Raw genomic sequence first — 21,143 nt, 5'->3', positions numbered from 1 at the left:
TTTTAAAACACATATAGGCACTACACCGTATAGGTTGTTATTTGGTAAAGCATGTTATTTACCTGTCGAGTTGGAGCATCGGGCATATTGGGCAACCAAAGCGCTGAACTTTAATTTTACTGATGCTGGTGAACAGCGTTTGCTTCAATTGGACCAATTGGAGGAGTTCCGGAATTTGGCTTACGATCTTGCACTGTCTTACAAGGAGAAAACCAAAAAGGCTCATGACAAAAGAATCATCGAGAGAGAATTTAAGGAGGGAGAAAGTGTTCTGCTCTACAACTCCCGGTTGCGCTTGTTTCCCGGTAAATTGAAGTCGCGATGGTCCGGTCCATTCGTGATCTCGAAAGTTTATCCATCGAGAGCTGTGGAATTGAAAGATGGAAAAGATGGGACATTTACTGTCAATGCCCAGCGCCTAAAGCACTACATGGGTGGCACAGTTGAGCCACAACTTGGAATCACACGGTTCCAAGAGAATCCGAACTGAGACGGACCGAAAGTCAAGCTCTCGACTATAAATTGAGAACTCTTCTTTTTCCCTTATCCTGCATTTAATTCAATTTCGATTATTTTCATCTTTATTCGTATTTATTGTTAATCTCGTTTCTTGTTCTTCAATTGTGTTTAAAAAAAAAATATATTATTTCGATTCTGGGCAGAAAGTTGGCGCTCGGGCGGTATTTTTATGCCACTCGAGCGCGAAACTTCCCTTGGCATACAGAAAGTTGGCGCTCGGGCGGTGATTTCCTACCGCTCGAGCGCGCCTGCTTACCTCTGACTATTACATTACAGAAGGTTGGCGCTCGAGCGGTAACTTTTTACCGCTCGAGCGCGACCGCTTTAATAAGCGAGATCCCCTTTCCCTTCTTCATTCTGCACGAAATTTTCCCCTTTCACTCCCCAAATCCCTAACCCTCTTCCACTCTACTCTCAAATTTTTGCAGGCAATCTCTCCTACCATCAAGACTCAAGCATCGTGGGCAAGCTCATCCTTCGGAATTCAAGCGTAATCTTTTCCGATTCCCCCAAAATCTCTCTCATCCACTACTATGGCTCCAAAGAAGAAACAAAGAGGTACTTCCGCTTCTTCCTCTTCTTCGACTTTTGATAGGCATCGCTTTGTTAGTGAAGAAGCTCGGGCTAGGTATGATCATGCCAAGATGAATAGAAATCCGATAGTAGAGAGGGGATTCCGAAAAAAATCTGCCGATAGGCACCTAGGAACTCGGATAGAATTGGAACGGCGCGGATGGGAAACTTTTTCCAATCATCCTAAGGGGGCGGTAGTTTCGGTGGTGCGTGAATTTTACGCGAATGCTATGGATGGGAGAAATGGGACGGTGTTTGTTCGGGGTGTACATGTCCAGTGTGACTCGGCAACTATCAATGCATTGTTGGAAACGGCGGAGGTCGACAACTCTCGTTTTGAGGCTTTAGCTGCTGACCCGAACTATGACTTGATTATCACCGCGCTATGCCATCCGGGTGCGGGTGCGATGTGGAAACCAGTGGGCGGACCGCCGAGCTGTTTCGACGAGAAATTCTTGACCGTTGACGCTGCCATGTGGTACTTATTTGTGGCCCGACGGATGATGCCGGTCTCGCATAAGAGCGAGGTCCAAAAGGAACGAGCGGTTCTCCTTTTTGCGTTAACTCACGGCTACGACGTGAATGTGGGCACACTTATCCACTCTCAAATCATGTTGTGTGCTCGCAACAGTCACGTCGGTCTGTTATTCCCGACAATTATCTCCGAGTTGTGTGCCCGTGCGGGAGTTCTATTCCGGGACGACGAGGAGCGGATTCAACCCATGAAGCCGATCTCCATCGAAGACGATAAGCGAAAGTATGCCAAGCGACAGATTGACTTCCCCACTGAGGAGGAAAATTTAGGTGGCTCTAGCGCCGCCGCTCCACGCCGCCGTCCACCACCACCCCGCCGGCGAACTCACACCGATATGATGGCTGAGAATCTCGCCTTCCAAACGCATCAGGGTCAATTCAACTCGTATGTCACCGACCATCTGTCTCACATTGACTCCATGATGCGCTCGCTGCTTGTGCAAGGGGGCGTTGACCCACCGACCATCCCACCGTCTCCGCTACCCCCTCCCCCATTCCGGTTCCAGTATGATTACTCTCAGCATGGGGAGGCCACAGGAGTGCCACCGCCGGAGCAGGATGAGGATGACACTTGATCAGGGGAGTTTACTATTTCCCCTACTTCAATTTTTTTTTTCCCTTTACCGCTTTTCTGTTTTTCTTTCTTATCATTGTTTCCGTCTAGCATGTTTATTAGCTTCATGTTTATTTAGTCTGCATTTGTGTTTGCATATTTGTGTTTGCATTTCTGTGTTTGCATTTACATTCATGAGTTGTTTTATTTTTAGTGTCTGTTTCGTTTTGTGCAATGAGGGCATTGCACAACTCTAGTATGAGGGGGGGTAGATTGTTATGTTTGCTTAGTTATTCGTTGCATTTATGATGTCTAGTGTCGTTTATGGTGAGAAGACATAATTTATGCGCCAATGATGATGTTGAATTGATAATATACAAAAATATTGCTTGGGTCACTTCATGAATGATACTCTTGATTGTTGAAGCATGAATTTTGGTACAAAGTTTGAACTTTTTGAGCACATATGTGTGGGGACTAGAATTTTGTAGGAATAATGGTGAAATTTGAAAGTTGTGTGTGGTTAACTTGAAAGGCACCATTTATGAGTTGATTTAGCATGTAAACCCGTGAAAATAAGTCGCTAATTGGGACCTTGAATGAGAAAATTTGATTGGCCTTGAACTTTACATTTACCTCCTTTCCAATGCACTGAATTAAAATGTCATACTCCTAACCAGCTGTAATCCAAAGTATATATTCTTAGCCTAGGGAGTACATGTGTGAAAATTGTGCAAATAAAAAAACAAAAAAAAAAGAGAAAAAGAGAAGAAAGAAGGAGATGTAAGGTGAGGGGGAGCCGAAATAAAAGGAATGAAATTCTATTCCTAGGCTAAAAGTTGGAGATGTAAGGAGACGAGGAAAGTCAGACGAAAAGTCTTGACGATTGCACAATGAAAATGATCGGTGTACTCCCAACTTTTAGCCACTTGAGCTTATGTCCTTCTTTTCGACACCCTTATCTGCACTTAAAAGTTGAATAAAGTTCAATTTACGGCTAGTGATAAATGGACACGGGGATGCATGCTAGTGAGACTTGTATTGAAGTGTTAATTGAGTGACTCACATGATTTGATAATTGATCTATTTGAAGTACGAATGACTAGACCCATCATGACACACACGCATGTTCAAATTAGTGTCGAGATTTATGTGTAGATGAGAATGAGTATTCGTTTGTGATTTGACTTAGCATGATTTGTATGTGGGAAAGTTCACTGAGGCATGAGAATAAAAGTTGTTAACTCACCATTGACATTTACTTGTGTTAGTTATTTCTTGTTTGAGTAATTTTGTGGTTGTTGAGTTTGTTTAGTATCTCGTGCTTTAACCTATTTTACTCGAGGGCGAGCAAAAGGTTAGTATGAGGGGGTTGATATGTGTCGTTTTTACGTGTTTATTGCATTAGTTTTAGTTGTGTTTACATCGTGCATGCATGCATTTCATTTATATTTTGTTCATTTTATAGTAACCATTTGCATTTTATCATATCTCACTGTTGGGTGATGAATTTGCAGGAAAAATGGTCGGAAAACGGAAAATATAGCAAAGTGTGCAAAGTTGAAGAACTCGGACAGAATACTCGGCGCCCGAGCGGTAGAATTTTATCGCCCGGGCGCGAAAGATGACTAATTGAGCAAGCCTTACAGAAAGTTGGCGCCCGAGCGGTACTTTTATACCGCCCGGGCGCGAGAAGACGAAGTGCCAAACAGAACTTGTGGCGCTCGGGCGGTACTTTTCTACCGCCCGAGCGCGAATGCCACACCAGCCGAGGAACATCACAGAAAGTTGGCGCTCGAGCGGTACTTTTCTACCGCCCGAGCGCCGCCTATTTTTGGAAATTATTGTGCGCGATTCTCTACCTTATTTCGGAGGTGTGGTTGATATGGTAAGGCTATTGCACGTTTTTGAGGGATTATTCAGACATCATTGAAGCTACGACAAGGAGTTTTGGAGAGCTTTTGCACTTGGATTGAAGATTCGACGGTTTCCGGGCATCGTTCTTCGCAGATTTCGTCACGTCTCGTATTTCTAGTTTATTTTCCGTTATTTAAATATTGTTTTGCTTATTTTAATTATGAATTCTAGTAGCTAAACTTTCATATTTGTTGGGATTAAAGGGGATCCTACCCCAAAACTTTGATCTAGTTAATTCATCTTTCGATTTGTGATTTGTTCTTGGTTATACTATTTTTTATTGTGTTGTTAGAGCGTAGCTAACTTTAACAACGTTTTTATTTCGCGAGTGAGTTCGAGAGAATAACTTGTGATAAGAACTAGTAGTATAATTCGCGGATCTACAATTTACATAGAGATATGAAATTGGATACGTGCCGATAGTCATAGTCCTTAGGGTCGAAAACTAGGGGATTTCATCAATCGAAATGCGATTCATTCTTGATAAATAATTAAAGACATTTAATTACTTCATTGAGTGAATTAGTTTGGCATAGCTCGAGAGAGTGTGTTCAATTGAATAGGAAATCATGTCGGAAGCGTAGAACACAATCGAACGAATTAATTAATTAATAAGGGGTAGGTGAACCAGAATTCCCAACAAATTCTTTTATCATTTGAAATTTAATCAATCGATTTAGCAATCATATTTTATCATTTAATATTTGAACTTGTTTATTTAATTTTCTTGCATTCTATTAGTTATAACACAACCGATCACTTTTCGTCGCTAAAGTTTTAATAACTAAAATAATAATTGTTAAATACAGTCTTCAGCGGAACGATACTCGTATTCACATACACTATATTATTACTTGACATCGTGCACGTGCGATTACTTTTTGAGCATACAAAATCATATTTTATTGGGGAATTCACAGTGCAAGTTTTGCTAGATCAAAAATCAATCACACAGGCTCGAACTAGGTCCTCCAAAATTTGAATCATCTTTCAGATTGACCATCGGTTTGAGGATTGTATTATGTACTAAATAATAATTTAGTCCCCATCGCTGCATGCAGACTTTTCCAAAAAAACGATGTGAACCTCAGATCTCTGTCAAAGACGACACGAGAATCCCATGCATTCGAACTATCTCTCAAATATACATCTCGGCATACTGTGTCATGGTGAATGTCTTCTTTATAAGTAGAAAATGAGCTGATTTCATAAGACGATCAACTATCGCCTATGTAGCATTAAACCCCTTAATGGTCCTTGGTAATCCCACATACAAGAGAAAATGTTAGCATTTGCTTGTTCTTCCTACCTCAAAGATAAGAGACTTCCCGATGGGTGGTCGAATAGACACTGACCTCTGCCAAAAATATATCGAAGCTCCATTAAATGATAGCCAATCCATCCCAAGTATGATATCAAATTCAGGCATTGGGAGTACAATAAGATCTGCCCGAACCACATCTTTTTGCAAACAAAGCTCCAGATTCTTCACAATGCTCGAAGTGATCATTTAATCATCAGAAGAAATAGAAACTTTGAAGCACAATCCCATATCTTCGGGTATAATATTTAGTCGCTTTATGAATGTCTCGGATATCAATGAGTGTGTAGCTCCCAAATCCAGCAATGCATAGATAGCTACGCCTAGAATGAATATCCTTCCTGTGACGAAAATGCCTTTAAATATATCCATGTTTGAAGCTTAAGGAATTTCTATCATTATTTTTCCTAAATTTTCAAAAATTACACGCTTGGACCTTAGTATTTCTTGAAAAAAATTGCATTTTAACCCTTCAAAATTTCGATATTTTCATTTTTACCCTAGAAAGCTTCGAAATTTTAATTTTAATCACCAAAAGTTTCGGATATTGCGCTTTTGGCCCTTCAAATTTTGAAAATTGCCGTTTTTTGGTCCCTATATTTTCAGAAGTTTGCATTATAGCCCAAAAGTTTCGGAAATTACGGTTTACTCCTCGAATTTCGGTTATGTGCAATTAAGTCCATTAAGTTTTCGAAATTTGCATTTTGTCCCCATAAATCTCGAAAATTTCAATATACCCTTATCCTTGATTATTTCTAAATTTTAAGCCTCACATTCTTATTTGGACTTAAATATCTCCCTAGCAACATTAAGACTCATAATTCATGCTATATTTCCATAATTTCTAATGAAATCCCTTAAATCCATTTATAGTAGAGCATGTAACCTATTTTCCATTAGGTTCTTCATGATCCCAAATAAATTCTCATAACTAGTTTAACATTTTATGCAATAAAAGCAATATATAAACATTAAATAACATGTTATCGGTGATTAGGGTTGTGTCAGGCTCTTCCTCAGCTTCCTCAGCATGCATAACATAAGTTCTCCCCACAGTTGGTGCTTTCTTCTTCGGGAAATCAATAGCTTTATGTTGTTCTTCTTTGGATATGAAGCATTTCTATGTCTCCCACATGCACTTACCAAAGTATAAGCGATTGCACTCCTTGCACAGTGGCCTCTCAAAAGGTTTTGGTACTCCAGGTTGCGGTGGCTTTGGTGATCTTGGCTTCTTCACTTACCCTTGGGGCTTTTGCTGCCTTGAGCTCTAGAAAGTCCCATAAATGACTTCTTATTCGGCTGGGAATTCTGTTGATGCTGATGTCTCTTGCGCTGCATCTCATAATAGATATCTTTCAAGGTTTTATCAGCTTGGAATCCATAGGAAGTGGCAGCTGAATAGTCTCTCGGTTGTATCATCATCAAATCACATCGTATAGTAGGTCGTAGGACATCCAGAAAGTGCCTAAGTTTCTCAGCAACATCCCTAGAAATTACGGGCACGAAGTGACAACCCTTATTAAACTTCCTCACAAACTCGGCCAAAGTCTTGTCCCCCTGGCAGAGACTCTTGAACTCCCTCTTCAAGCATCCTCGAACGTCAGTGGTGAAGTACTTCTCATAGAATATTTCATTGAATCGAACCCAAGTAAGCATGGTCAAATGAATCCCATGCTCCGCCCCTTCCCACCAAAGGGAAGCATCATCTCTAAACATTTAAGTAGCAAACCTAACTCGATCAGCGTCTCCCATATTCAGATAGCGGAAGTGAACCTCAGAAGATCGAATCCAACCCTCAACAGAAAATGGGTCGGTGGTGCCAAAATATTCTTTCGGGCCTAGCCTTCGGAACTGTTCATAAACATCGTGATGTGGCCTAGGAACCTGCTGAAACTGCTGCTCAAAGAAACGTGACATGCTATTTAGTTCACGAATAGCAACATCCCCATTAGGAGGTTGGGGAGCATTTCCTTGATGATCCTCAACATTCTCGGCTTGCCTATCGGTACTAGGTATGCATGTAGGAGACCTTATATCTGAACGTTTTCTAAATTCTAAACGTAACCAACATGCACTTAAATCTAAGTTTTCTAATCATGCAGCATATACTAATCTCCTTTTGAGCAACTTGAAGCATATATAACATTTAATTTCAAAAGGCTATTAAACATGTAACATAATCTTATCATCCATGTAATCATACAAGTATCATCATAAAAATCATGTAAATCAATTAAACTTACAAATTGAGGCTTGACGACTGAGCTTCCCGGCATTGGTGGCACAACCATTTGCAGGAACATTGCTCTGATACCAACTAAAACGTCCACTACTTGTTTTTCTTTAAAAAAATACTAGAAAAGTTTTTTCCCTCTTTCACTTCGGCCTAATATATATACATATATATATAGACATGTATTTTAAAATTAGGTTTGCACCGTTTTAAAAATAAAAAAACCAACAATATTTGAAAATTCAAAGGAAAAAATTGAAAACATAAAATCGTCAATCTTTTACCAAATCTAAACATAGCAATATTTCAAAATAAAAATAACTCTGGCATCCTCTCAAAAACCTCTTAAAAGCATCATAAAAGTCAAAAAAATCTTTAACGTAAACTTAAATCATAAACTTAATTTAAATTTCGAAAAACTAGCGCTAGTACTCAGGTTACGTGCACCTTGAGTCCAACAAGATTAACCATCAAATAATAAGTTATTCACATATCAAGGCACAAAAACGAAATTAATCATAAGGTAAACATGTTTTCTCATAAGTGATATATGAGATAGATGAGGTTTACGGCGTGCCTTTGCATATTTTACGCACAAAAAACAAGTTGAGACGTGAAGAACATCGACTAACGGAGGACCTCGCTGAATTTTCTTCAAGAAAACGTGAACTTCCCTTGACCAATTTGTGTGTGTGTTTGAATGCTGCTAGGAGAATCCTAGTAGGTTTCTAGAGGTGTGGGGCGTGGGGTTTAAGGGTTTTGGGGTAGAGTTTAGGGCTTTTTATTTTGGTTAAAACAAGTGATGAAAGCTTGGACCCATTAACAAGATATATTAGGCCCAGTAAGCCCAATAGTAATTATTTAAAATATTTTGTTTAGAAAAGTTCGTGAAATTATTAGACGAATTCTCAAAAAGTTCATATTTTCGTCGAAAATAAAATCCCGTTAAAAATTACGATTCGGCGTATAAAATCACCTCAAAACACCTTATCTTCAAAAATATCATATAGTATAAACTATATTTTAAATAATTAAAAATAATTATTTAATAAAAACATTTTCTTTTTTTCGGTCATCGGTCTCTGTTCTTCGATCGCATCTCAAATAACCTTTAAAAATACGGGTTTATGCATTCTAATAGTAAACCATATTTTTTAAACGTATAATCATCCATATTATAATTATTTGTGTCATTAAAATCATTTAATTAGTTATTTTCTATTTTACCTAGATTTTCATGCAGTTGGATTACGTCATCTTATTTTTGGACCTTACAATCATAACAATGATTGTTTCAGTTTCTTCCATCCTCATATTCTCAAATTTGGACATTCACAACTTTGTTTTTCGCGCACTTTCAGATCTTTCACAATGTTTCTGAAGGATTTCCTACGCATCTTTTATCATATACACAGTTCATAATCAAGCCGAACATATTTAGGTCGACTAAGGTGAAAATATCGTTTAAGGCCTTTGAATTGTGATTCGAAACATGTACTTCATCAAAATTCCATCGTTTTCAGGCTTTAACTGGCTAACACCATTTTCATCTATTATTTTCAGTGTGCTCCAACTGTTGACAACTCGTTGCCACGATGCTTCATCTATGGATTTAATGTATATTTTGATCTTGACCTTCGAAAGACTGTAGTTGGATCCATCCAAAATAGTGGTTGAAGTACTGCGTTTGCAAGTGACACATCCATTAATTAAGAGAATTGTTATAAAAAAAAAATAAACAGAATCAGCACTTAGTATATCATGAGACCGCTCTGATACCACTTGTTAGAGGAGAATATTCTGTTTAACATAAACTATAAAATTTTTAAAAAGTTTTGTGTATCAGATTTAAATGTTATCCCAGATGTTGTGACACCTAATGACAGCACGCAGCAGAATAACATAATACACAAACAAATAACTTAAATCAAAATACTCAGAATTAATTGTGCAGAAGTATAAACACTTTATACTTGTCCGATGACTCGGGTCAAAATAATCAATAGAAAAACAACTCGAGTTTACAAAAACCAATACTTGTAATTTTAATGGAAACTAATTTTCTCAACACGTTGATAGACAAAGTAATTTCTAAAACAAATAACCAAAAGAAAACGTATTCAAGAAAGCAAAATACGGTGTCGAAAACTGGAGTAATAAATACATAATATTCAGTAAACACTTCCACGTTTGTTATCTATAGATGTTTTCAACAATCATAGCAATACGTGAAGCAATACTCTTTAAAATAGTAATGTCCTTATTAATTATTTTTCTCTGAAGTTCATGAAGTGAAAAGATGCGAAGCCACGAAAAGTGAAACAAGAGTTTTATTAGAAATAAATCATTTTTAAAAAATTATATCATATCATAAAAATCTTATCATACTTATCACATATCTAGAAAGGAAAAATCCTTAATTAAATATTTCGCACAACCTTATCAATAACGAAAAGATATTAAAGGAAAATATTATTTCAAGGAATAAATTATATATTGGAAACCAATAATATTTTTCCTTTCGGTATTTATGTTTGAATATGGCTTTGTATTTGATGGACTACATTTTGTATAAAAAGCTTTTTCATATATACAAATATACTATAGATATATGATATCCGACTCCTGGAAATATTATATACAACAGTAGAATTTCCTTGATTTACTTCGCATATTCAATGAATTCATGATTAGCGACAATTTTTTGATAGACCGTCGCTAATTATTAAATAAACTGTTGCTAATTAGCGACGGTAGTTTTATTTTTTATTTTTAAAAAATTATTTTATAATTTAATAAAAATATTTAGTTTTGTAATTATTTGTGAATATTTTTAAAAAATCTTTTTAACTCATCTAAATATCACAATTTTTAATTTATAAATAATGTATAAAAATATTTAACTTTGTGATAAAATAAGAGAAAAAAATTAAAATTAATGATTAGAAATTAAAAATAGAAGCTAAAAAATTTACTGTAAAGCATAATTAAAATCGCACAGAAGAGAAAAATGGACCGAAGAAGTGAAGTGGTTGTTGGGATCGGTTATTAGGGTAACATCGTTGAGCTATAATAGCTTGGTTCTTGAAATATTGAACACCGATGAATTAAATCGAGTTTGATATGAAATCAAGCGGAAAACACTCGAAATAATCCTTCGTAGAAACCGAATAAATATTTTATAAACCATTTAAGATATATGCAAGTTGAATGAGTACAAAGATTTTCGGTTGAAGCATTTTATCAAACACTTGGTATGCAATATTTTGGTATTTGAAGAACACATAAAATGCTTCAACAATGCATCTTTAAAACTAATGAAAATGATAAGTAGATGCAATAAACAAATAGACACGAATTTGTTTATGGATGTTCGGAGATTTCAAACACTCCTACGTTACTCCTTCTTCCCCTTGGGAAGGATTCACTAGAAGACTTTGATTCATACAACTCTTTGTACAAACCCGATCCGGAAGGGCAGCACCCAACTAGAACTCCTAGCACTCAAGATTGTACGCAGCACCTCACAATCAGCATATTGTTTAATGTCTCATATGCAAAGACTACATACACAAGTTTTACGTCTTTGTGCAAGACTCACTCAACTAAACTTGTAAACTCAACTCTCTCATATATGTGTGAGTGATTGTGTGTGTGTGAGAAATTTATCTTTTACAGTGCACATCTCAAATGTATCCTCACACAAGGGCTTGTGCTCTCAACTAGCTGATTTCTTCATGCTAACTGCCCATGCTTTGAATCCCCTTCCAAAGCTATTGTTTGATCTTCAATATGTTGTATTTATAAGCCCCAACATTGATATATACGTTAGACACAAGAATATGACCGTTTGGAAAGTTTCTGTGTTGTTTCGGGAATTGCAACGGTCAAATTCAGCAATTTTCCCGACTGGTCAACTCTGGTCAACTCAACTGATCGTTCAGTTCAACTGGTCAGCAGGTCAGCAGCTGGTTCAGTTCAGCAGGTCTGGTTCAGTTGAGTTTCAACTGGTTTGCTGAAATCAGCCTAACTGATTTCAGTTGGTGCAGAACCAGTAGCTTCATCGTCATTTATCAGCATCGTAAGCTTCGATTCAGACTTGTTCAGTTCAGCAGGTCTGGTTCAGTTGAGTTTCAACTGGTTTGCTGAAATCAGCCTAACTGATTTCAGTTGGTGCAGAACCAGTAGCTTCATCGTCATTTATCAGCATCGTAAGCTTCGATTCAGACTTTGACTTATCAGAATGATTTGTAGATCTTTGTCTTATCTTTCCAACGCATACTGAATCGCTTTTTTTCGATAACCGAGCTGAGAGATATGACCAAAATACCACAGCTGCTCAAAGCCAACTGATTGCTATTTTCGTACAATCAGTTCGTCACTTCAGCGATCAGTTAGCCCTTGATAACATCCGATTTTGCCCAACTGACGTGAAATACGATTTGTTCCAAATTGAGTTTTCTAATCACTCCAATTCGCGGATTGTCATTTGGATCATCCAGTTGAGAGATACCTTCAAAACACCGAAGCTCCCAAAAATTTAGTTTGTGCAAAATTCAGTTTCAGCTTGCTTCTTGTGTTTGCAACTTCACACTTGAGTAAATATGTTAGAAACACAATAACAAGTTTTGTTAACATCAAAATCAAGATTGCGAACTTGAAAAGTTCCAACAATCTCCCCCTTTTTGATGATCACAAAACTTGGATAAACAATCAACTCAACTAACATATTTCTCCCCCTTTTTGTGTGAATCAAAAAATCATATTTTCAAAACATTTTAAACAAAATTTTCTCCCCCTCAATATTTAAAAATAATAACTCCATTAAAATCTTAATGAGGTCTCCCCCTATATTTTTGAAATTTTGAAAAATGTAAAAGAAGAGAGATAACTCACCAATTTTCTTCATGGCTCATTTTCTGCTGCAGCACATATGCTTTGCCTTCAATGAATAAACTGTATTTTCTGGAGCATAACTAGGACGAAAATTTTATACCGCTGCGAACCTCTACAAGTCTAGTTTACAACGCAAAAAACGGTTCGTCATTTGGACACTCGAGCAAGGAGATATGTCATTTTTTCCACGGTCGCTACAAGCTGCGCGAAAATTCAGTTTTGCATATATATGTGTAAAAAATCTGAAATTTCGAATTTTAGACATCAAAATCAGTTTCAATGCTCTTTCGAGAACAACCCGCTCTGATACCACTTGTTGGGATCGGTTATTAGGGTAACATCGTTGAGCTATAATAGTTCGGTTCTTGAAATATTGAACACCGATGAATTAAATCGAGTTTGATATGAAATCAAGCGGAAAACACTCGAAATAGTCCTTCGTAGAAACCGAATAAATATTTTATAAACCATTTAAGATATATGCAAGTTGAATGAGTAAAAAGATTTTCGGTTGAAGCATTTTATCAAACACTTGGTATGCAATATTTTGGTATTTGAAGAACACATAAAATGCTTCAACAATGCATCTTTAAAACTAATGGAAATGATAAGTAAATGCAATAAACAAATAGACACGAATTTTTTTATGGATGTTCGGAGATTTCAAACACTCCTACGTCACCCCTTCTTCCCCTTGGGAAGGATTCACTAGAAGACTTTGATTCATACAACTCTTTGTACAAACCCGATCCAGAAGGGCAGTACCCAACTAGAACTCCTAGCACTCAAGATTGTAGGCAGCACCTCACAATCAGCATATTGTTTAATGTCTCATATGCAAATACTACATACACAAGTTTTACGTCTTTGTGCAAGACTCACTCAACTAAACTTGTAAACTCAACTCTCTCATATATATGTGAGTGATTGTGTGTGTGTGAGGAATTTATCTTTTACAGTGCACATCTCAAATGTTTCCTCACACAAGGGCTTGTGCTCTCAACTAGCTGATTTCTTCATGCTAACTGCCCATGCTTTGAATCCCCTTCCAAAGCTATTGTTTGATCTTCAATATGTTGTATTTATAAGCCCCAACATTGATATATACGTTAGACACAAGAATATGACCGTTTGGAAAGTTTTTGTGCTGTTTCGGGAATTGCAACGGTCAAATTCAGCAATTTTCCCGACTGGTCAACTCAACTGATCGTTCAGTTCAACTGGTCAGCAGGTCAGCAGCTGGTTCAGTTCAGCAGGTCTGGTTCAGTTGAGTTTCAACTGGTTTGCTGAAATCAGCCTAACTGATTTCAGTTGGTGCAGAACCAGTAGCTTCATCGTCATTTATCAGCATCGTAAGCTTCGATTCAGACTTGTTCAGTTCAGCAGGTCTGGTTCAGTTGAGTTTCAACTGGTTTGCTGAAATCAGCCTAACTGATTTCAGTTGGTGCAGAACCAGTAGCTTCATCGTCATTTATCAGCATCGTAAGCTTCGATTCAGACTTTGACTTATCAGAATGATTTGTAGATCTTTGTCTTATCTTTCCAACGCATACTGAATCGCTTTTTTTCGATAACCGAGCTGAGAGATATGACCAAAATACCACAGCTGCTCAAAGCCAACTGATTGCTATTTTCGTACAATCAGTTCGTCACTTCAGCGATCAGTTAGCCCTTGATAACATCCGATTTTGCCCAACTGACGTGAAATACGATTTGTTCCAAATTGAGTTTTCTAATCACTCCAATTCGCGGATTGTCATTTGGATCATCCAGTTGAGAGATACCTTCAAAACACCGAAGCTCCCAAAAATTTAGTTTGTGCAAAATTCAGTTTCAGCTTGCTTCTTGTGTTTGCAACTTCACACTTGAGTAAATATGTTAGAAACACAATAACAAGTTTTGTTAACATCAAAATCAAGATTGCGAACTTGAAAAGTTCCAACAATCTCCCCCTTTTTGATGATCACAAAACTTGGATAAACAATCAACTCAACTAACATATTTCTCCCCCTTTTTGTGTGAATCAAAAAATCATATTTTCAAAACATTTTAAACAAAATTTTCTCCCCCTCAATATTTAAAAATAATAACTCCATTAAAATCTTAATGAGGTCTCCCCCTATATTTTTGAAATTTTGAAAAATGTAAAAGAAGAGAGATAACTCACCAATTTTCTTCATGGCTCATTTTCTGCTGCAGCACATATGCTTTGCCTTCAATGAATAAACTGTATTTTCTGGAGCATAACTAGGACGAAAATTTTATACCGCTGCGAACCTCTACAAGTCTAGTTTACAACGCAAAAAACGGTTCGTCATTTGGACACTCGAGCAAGGAGATATGTCATTTTTTCCACGGTCGCTACAAGCTGCGCGAAAATTCAGTTTTGCATATATATGTGTAAAAAATCTGAAATTTCGAATTTTAGACATCAAAATCAGTTTCAATGCTCTTTCGAGAACAACCCGCTCTGATACCACTTGTTGGGATCGGTTATTAGGGTAACATCGTTGAGCTATAATAGTTCGGTTCTTGAAATATTGAACACCGATGAATTAAATCGAGTTTGATATGAAATCAAGCGGAAAACACTCGAAATAGTCCTTCGTAGAAACCGAATAAATATTTTATAAACCATTTAAGATATATGCAAGTTGAATGAGTAAAAAGATTTTCGGTTGAAGCATTTTATCAAACACTTGGTATGCAATATTTTGGTATTTGAAGAACACATAAAATGCTTCAACAATGCATCTTTAAAACTAATGGAAATGATAAGTAAATGCAATAAACAAATAGACACGAATTTTTTTATGGATGTTCGGAGATTTCAAACACTCCTACGTCACCCCTTCTTCCCCTTGGGAAGGATTCACTAGAAGACTTTGATTCATACAACTCTTTGTACAAACCCGATCCAGAAGGGCAGTACCCAACTAGAACTCCTAGCACTCAAGATTGTAGGCAGCACCTCACAATCAGCATATTGTTTAATGTCTCATATGCAAATACTACATACACAAGTTTTACGTCTTTGTGCAAGACTCACTCAACTAAACTTGTAAACTCAACTCTCTCATATATATGTGAGTGATTGTGTGTGTGTGAGGAATTTATCTTTTACAGTGCACATCTCAAATGTTTCCTCACACAAGGGCTTGTGCTCTCAACTAGCTGATTTCTTCATGCTAACTGCCCATGCTTTGAATCCCCTTCCAAAGCTATTGTTTGATCTTCAATATGTTGTATTTATAAGCCCCAACATTGATATATACGTTAGACACAAGAATATGACCGTTTGGAAAGTTTTTGTGCTGTTTCGGGAATTGCAACGGTCAAATTCAGCAATTTTCCCGACTGGTCAACTCAACTGATCGTTCAGTTCAACTGGTCAGCAGGTCAGCAGCTGGTTCAGTTCAGCAGGTCTGGTTCAGTTGAGTTTCAACTGGTTTGCTGAAATCAGCCTAACTGATTTCAGTTGGTGCAGAACCAGTAGCTTCATCGTCATTTATCAGCATCGTAAGCTTCGATTCAGACTTTGACTTATAAGAATGATTTGTAGATCTTTGTCTTATCTTTCCAACGCATACTGAATCGCTTCGTTTCGATAATCGAGCTGAGAGATATGACCAAAATACCACAGCTGCTCAAAGCCAACTGATTGCTGTTTTCGTGCAATCAGTTCGTCACTTCAGCGATCAGTTAGCCCTTGATAACATCCGATTTTGCCCAACTGACGTGAAATACGATTTGTTCCAAACTGATTTTTCTAATCACATCAATTCGCGGATCGTCATTTGGATCATCCAGGTGAGAGATATCTTCAAAACACCGAAGCTCGCCAGAAATTTAGTTTGTGCAAAATTCAGTTTCAGCTTGCTTCTTGTGTTTGCAACTTCACACTTGAGTAAATATGTTAGAAACACAATAACAAGTTTTGTTAACATCAAAATCAAAATTGCGAACTTGAAAAGTTCCAACAGTGGTGTAGAGGAAAATGGGCAAAAGTGGCGGCATTTTATATGCAATTTGCGACGGTTTTAACAAAAATCGTCGCTATTAGCGACCGTGTTAAATAAACCGTCACTAATTAACGACGGCGTTTTAAAAACTATCGCTATTAGCGACGTTTATTAAATTTGTCGCTGATTTAGTTTACGATAGACTTATTTAATAGTATTTGTCGCTAATAGAGACGGTTTTTTATAATCTTTGCTAATAGCGATGGTTCATGAAAACTGTCGCTAATTAGCTAATCAGCGTTGGTGTTTAATACGGTGTTTATATATGTCGCTATGATAGAATTAATTAATTGTGGTGATGATAGTCAAAACCAGTAGATCTCGTTAGTAAAACCAGAAGATAGTATAAAACCAGAAGTTCTCGTATCACCTTAACAAATCAGTACTCTTCAAGTACTTATCAGATTAGGAAAACAGAAGCAGAACTTGGCTCTTTGCTGAATCAGAACCTATCGTCGATATATTAAATTTTAACGTTATTTTATCAAGTACAAGTATTTAATGAATCATTAAATGCTGAACAAAGTCATTTAAGACATTTTACCAAATGTGGTATGAAACAAGTCTTTTAGTGATACCTTCTGGAAACAGAAGAAGTGGAGACGTAAAAGATTTTATCTTCGAATTTCCATAAACAACCATTTTCTACCGCCTACTGTTTCTTTGTGTTTTATCATACTCCATTGGATCGTTTGCGCACTTATTATTGTGATCTGCAGGACTTACTCGTGAACAAGGTTTGCTATAATCTCTAACAAGAATCTAGCACCCTTTGCCAAAAACGACCGTCAAAGGAAAGAGTTTATTCACCCCCTTCTAAACTATATATCGATCCCCAACAAGTGGTATCAGAGCAGATTTTTCTTGTTATAAATCTACAACAGTTATGGAACATTTCAGGAAGGTTCCCATGTTATCAAAAGAAGACTTCGATGACTGGAAGATCCGGGCAAGCTCATCTTGCAGCTCAAGATGATGACATGTGGTATATCATCACAGATGGTCCTTTGAAGTTCTTAAATTCTAACATTGCTGTTGCTATTACTGAGGGAGCACCTCAAATGGTTGAGAATCACAGAAGTGAATGGACTGGCGAAGACAAGAAGAAAGCCAATCTTGATAATGTTGCAAAGGACATTCTTTATTAAACTCTCGACAAAAATACCTTCAGCAAAATCAAGATATGTTCCACTGCTAAAGAGATTTAGGAAAAACTCATCCCAATTTGTGAAGGTGATGAGCAGACGGAGGAGAATAAACTGTCTGAATGCAGAAATTCGAGAATCTCAAAATGAAAGCTGGAGAAACTCTGAACGAGTTTGACGAAAGTTTCAGCAGCCTGGTTAATGAACTAGCAGCTCTTGGGAAAGAGTATGGCAACAGGGAAATATCACTCAAAGTAGTGAGAGCTTTGCCCAGGGAATGGGGTTTTAAAACAATGGCTATGATAGTCTCTAAAGATCTAAAAAAGTTGGAGCTACATGACTTGTTTGCTGACTTAAAAGCCTATGAGTTCGAACTGGAAGTAAGAAGCGGAGAAGAGTCCTCCACAAATCTACCAACCAAGGCCCTTGCTACTACTACTGATGTTGTTGTTGCTGCTGCTGTTGTTGCTGCAGTTGTTCCACAAGAATTGTCTACCACCACTACTGAGAGCATCTCTGAAAAGATCAGCAATGATGCTATGTCTCTCTTTGTGAAGAAGTTCTTCATATTCATGAAGAAGAATCACCGAGCTTACCAAAGCCCTAATCGGAACTTCAAGAAGGATTCACCACCTGGTGACATGGTGTGCTTTAACCGTGGAAAAATCGGTCACTTTATTGCTGATTGTCCAAAGCCCAAGAAGGATGACCAGAAGAAGAAGGAATACAAAAGGAATGACAAGAAATTCAGAAGAGACCGCAAAGCAATGATTGCTGAGGAAAGCAAGTCTAAATGGGCGGGTTCTAGCTCTGAGTCCTCTGACTCAGAAAGTTATTCTAGCGAAAGTGATTCTGAAGAGATCAAATGTCTTATGACAGATATCGAACCAACCTCTATACCTGGAGAGGTACTTGACTTTGACTCTGACTAATTTACACGAACTGATTTAATTAAAGCAATGCATGACATGGTGGAAGAGTACTCAAGACTTTCTCAATCATTCAAGAAAGTTAAGAATGAAAATCAAAACTTAAAAGATCAAGTCAGTAAGTTCACTTGCTTGCAAGAGAATGGCTGCAATGATCTAAAAGTTGAGATGAGTAAGTTAAGAACTGAGAATGAAAGAGTTAATGAAGATTACCAAAAAAATGAGGTCTGAGAACCAGAATCTATCGGTTTCGGTAAATGAATGGAACAAGTCTTCTGCTTCTTTAGAGAAGATGCAAGCATTGCTGAAGCAATCCGGTGACAGGAGTGGTCCAGGATTCAACAATAATGAAAGCACTTCTGAAACAAGTACTAAGACAGACCTGGATAAAGGCAAAGGAAAATTCATTCACTTTGTCAAATCCAGTGTGGTATATGAACTTGAAGTACCAACTACTCGAGTTGAAAGGACCGTAAATTAGACGAACAGAAGAAAGCATTATGGTCTGGGTTATGTTGAACCTAATGGAAGAGTTCTGGATCCAGCAGAGGATTCAACTCAGGAGGACAACCCTATATGAAGGTTAAAAACTATCAGTACGATTATTCTAGACTTGTTCAGAAGAGATACAGACCAGACAACAAAAACAGAAGGGAAGAACAACATTCAAAAATGCATTCGTTTAGAAATAACAGACCTTCTGTTGCACACACCTCTTTGGATACCCGAAGTCCAAGGTCATCTAGAATTGTACAAATGTGGGTTCATAAAGGACTGATAAGGATTGGACCCAAATAGATTAGGTACCAGATACTAAAATTTGTGTTTGCAGGAACATGTGAAGAAAGCCATAATCAGTAGCTCCACATGGTATCTGGATAGTTGATGTTCTAGACATATGACTAGATAGAAAAATATATTATCAGAAGTAATGAGTTGTACTGGACCAAGGATAACTTTTGGAGACAACTCAAAAGGTAAAACCGTGGGTAAGGGTAAGATTATCCATGGTAACATTACTATCAATGATGTACTGTTAGTTGCAAATCTTTGTTACAAGTTGATTAGTATTAGTCAACTCTGTAATAATGGTTACTCTGTGTCTTTTCAGAAGCACACATGCAAAGTTAATAATGTCGATAATTCTACTGTACTAACTAGGATAAGAGAAGGTAACACATACAAAGTTTCATGGAATAAGGATTATGTTTTTATTCCTATATGTTTAGTTGCCTCTCTAAGTGATAAATATTGGCTATGGCATAAGAGAATGAATCATCTGAATTTCAAGTCAATCAATAATCTCAGAAATCAGAACATAGTTGATGGCTTGCCTGATATAAACTTCCTTAAAAATCATGTCTGTTCTGCATGTAAACTTGGTAAACAAGTCAGATCTAGCTTCAAGAATAAAGGTAGTAAATCATCTTCAAGGTGCTAGGAATTACTGCATATGGACTTATTTGGTCCAATCCCTATCATGAGCGTAGGGGAATGAAGTATACACTTGTTGTTGTTGATTATTTTTCCAGATTTACTTGGGTAATATTTCTTGCTGGAAAAGATCAAACCAGTTGTCCATTGATCAAGCTTATGAAAAGAATTCAAAATGAAAAATCAATTTCTCTCATTAAAATCAGAAGTGATCGGGGAACTGAGTTTACTAACAAGATTCTTGATCTATACTTGGATTAACAGGGCATTCATCATTAATATTCAGCTGACAGAACGCCTCAACAGAATGGAGTAACTGAGAGGAGAAACATAACTCTTAAAGAAGTTGCTACAAAAATGCTAGCAGATGCAGACATCTCTCGGTGCTTCTGGGCAGAAGCAATCGCATTACATTGCTGCTAAGCGAATAATGAAATATTTGAAGGGCACTCAAAATGTTGGATTATGGTATCCCAATGATTTAGCTTTCAATCTTATTAGATACTCAGATGCTGATTATGCAAGACTCCTAATAATCCTTAAGTTTTCGGAATTGGTTATTAGGTCAAGGCACTCCCACTCCCTTGACAGCAGCATGTGGTTCAACACATCATCCTCGACCAACTCAAATATGTGATCAACACGACCAAGCCTTTTGAACCTTCTAGCAAGTGACCTCTGTCTAGCAGAAGCAGGAAACTCTCCGATGTTTATTTCTTAGAGGTCATGGGCAGTAGTTCAAATAGACATAACCTCGTCAAAAATGAAGTCTTCCTCACCACTTTTTAATTCTTGCAGAAGTTGAGGTGTCCAGAAAGGATGAGGAATATGAGTAATGCTTTCACAATCTATTGGAATACACTTATCATTATGAGCATAAGTCATCTTCATTTATAGACGAGACTTGAAGAAGACGAAGAGTCATCGAGCATTAAATTATTCAGACAAAGTTTTTCTCACTTTTCCTTCTGTTTATTTCTTGTTTCTTGTTTAGTCACTTATTTTCATTAAATAAAAGTAGTAGATAAACAATATATGACAAAATGAAATATTTCATTCATAAAACC

Source organism: Primulina eburnea, chromosome 4, assembly GCF_022965805.1.
Source record: "Primulina eburnea isolate SZY01 chromosome 4, ASM2296580v1, whole genome shotgun sequence".
Lineage (NCBI taxonomy): Eukaryota > Viridiplantae > Streptophyta > Magnoliopsida > Lamiales > Gesneriaceae > Primulina > Primulina eburnea.
This window is presented reverse-complemented; position numbering follows the sequence as displayed.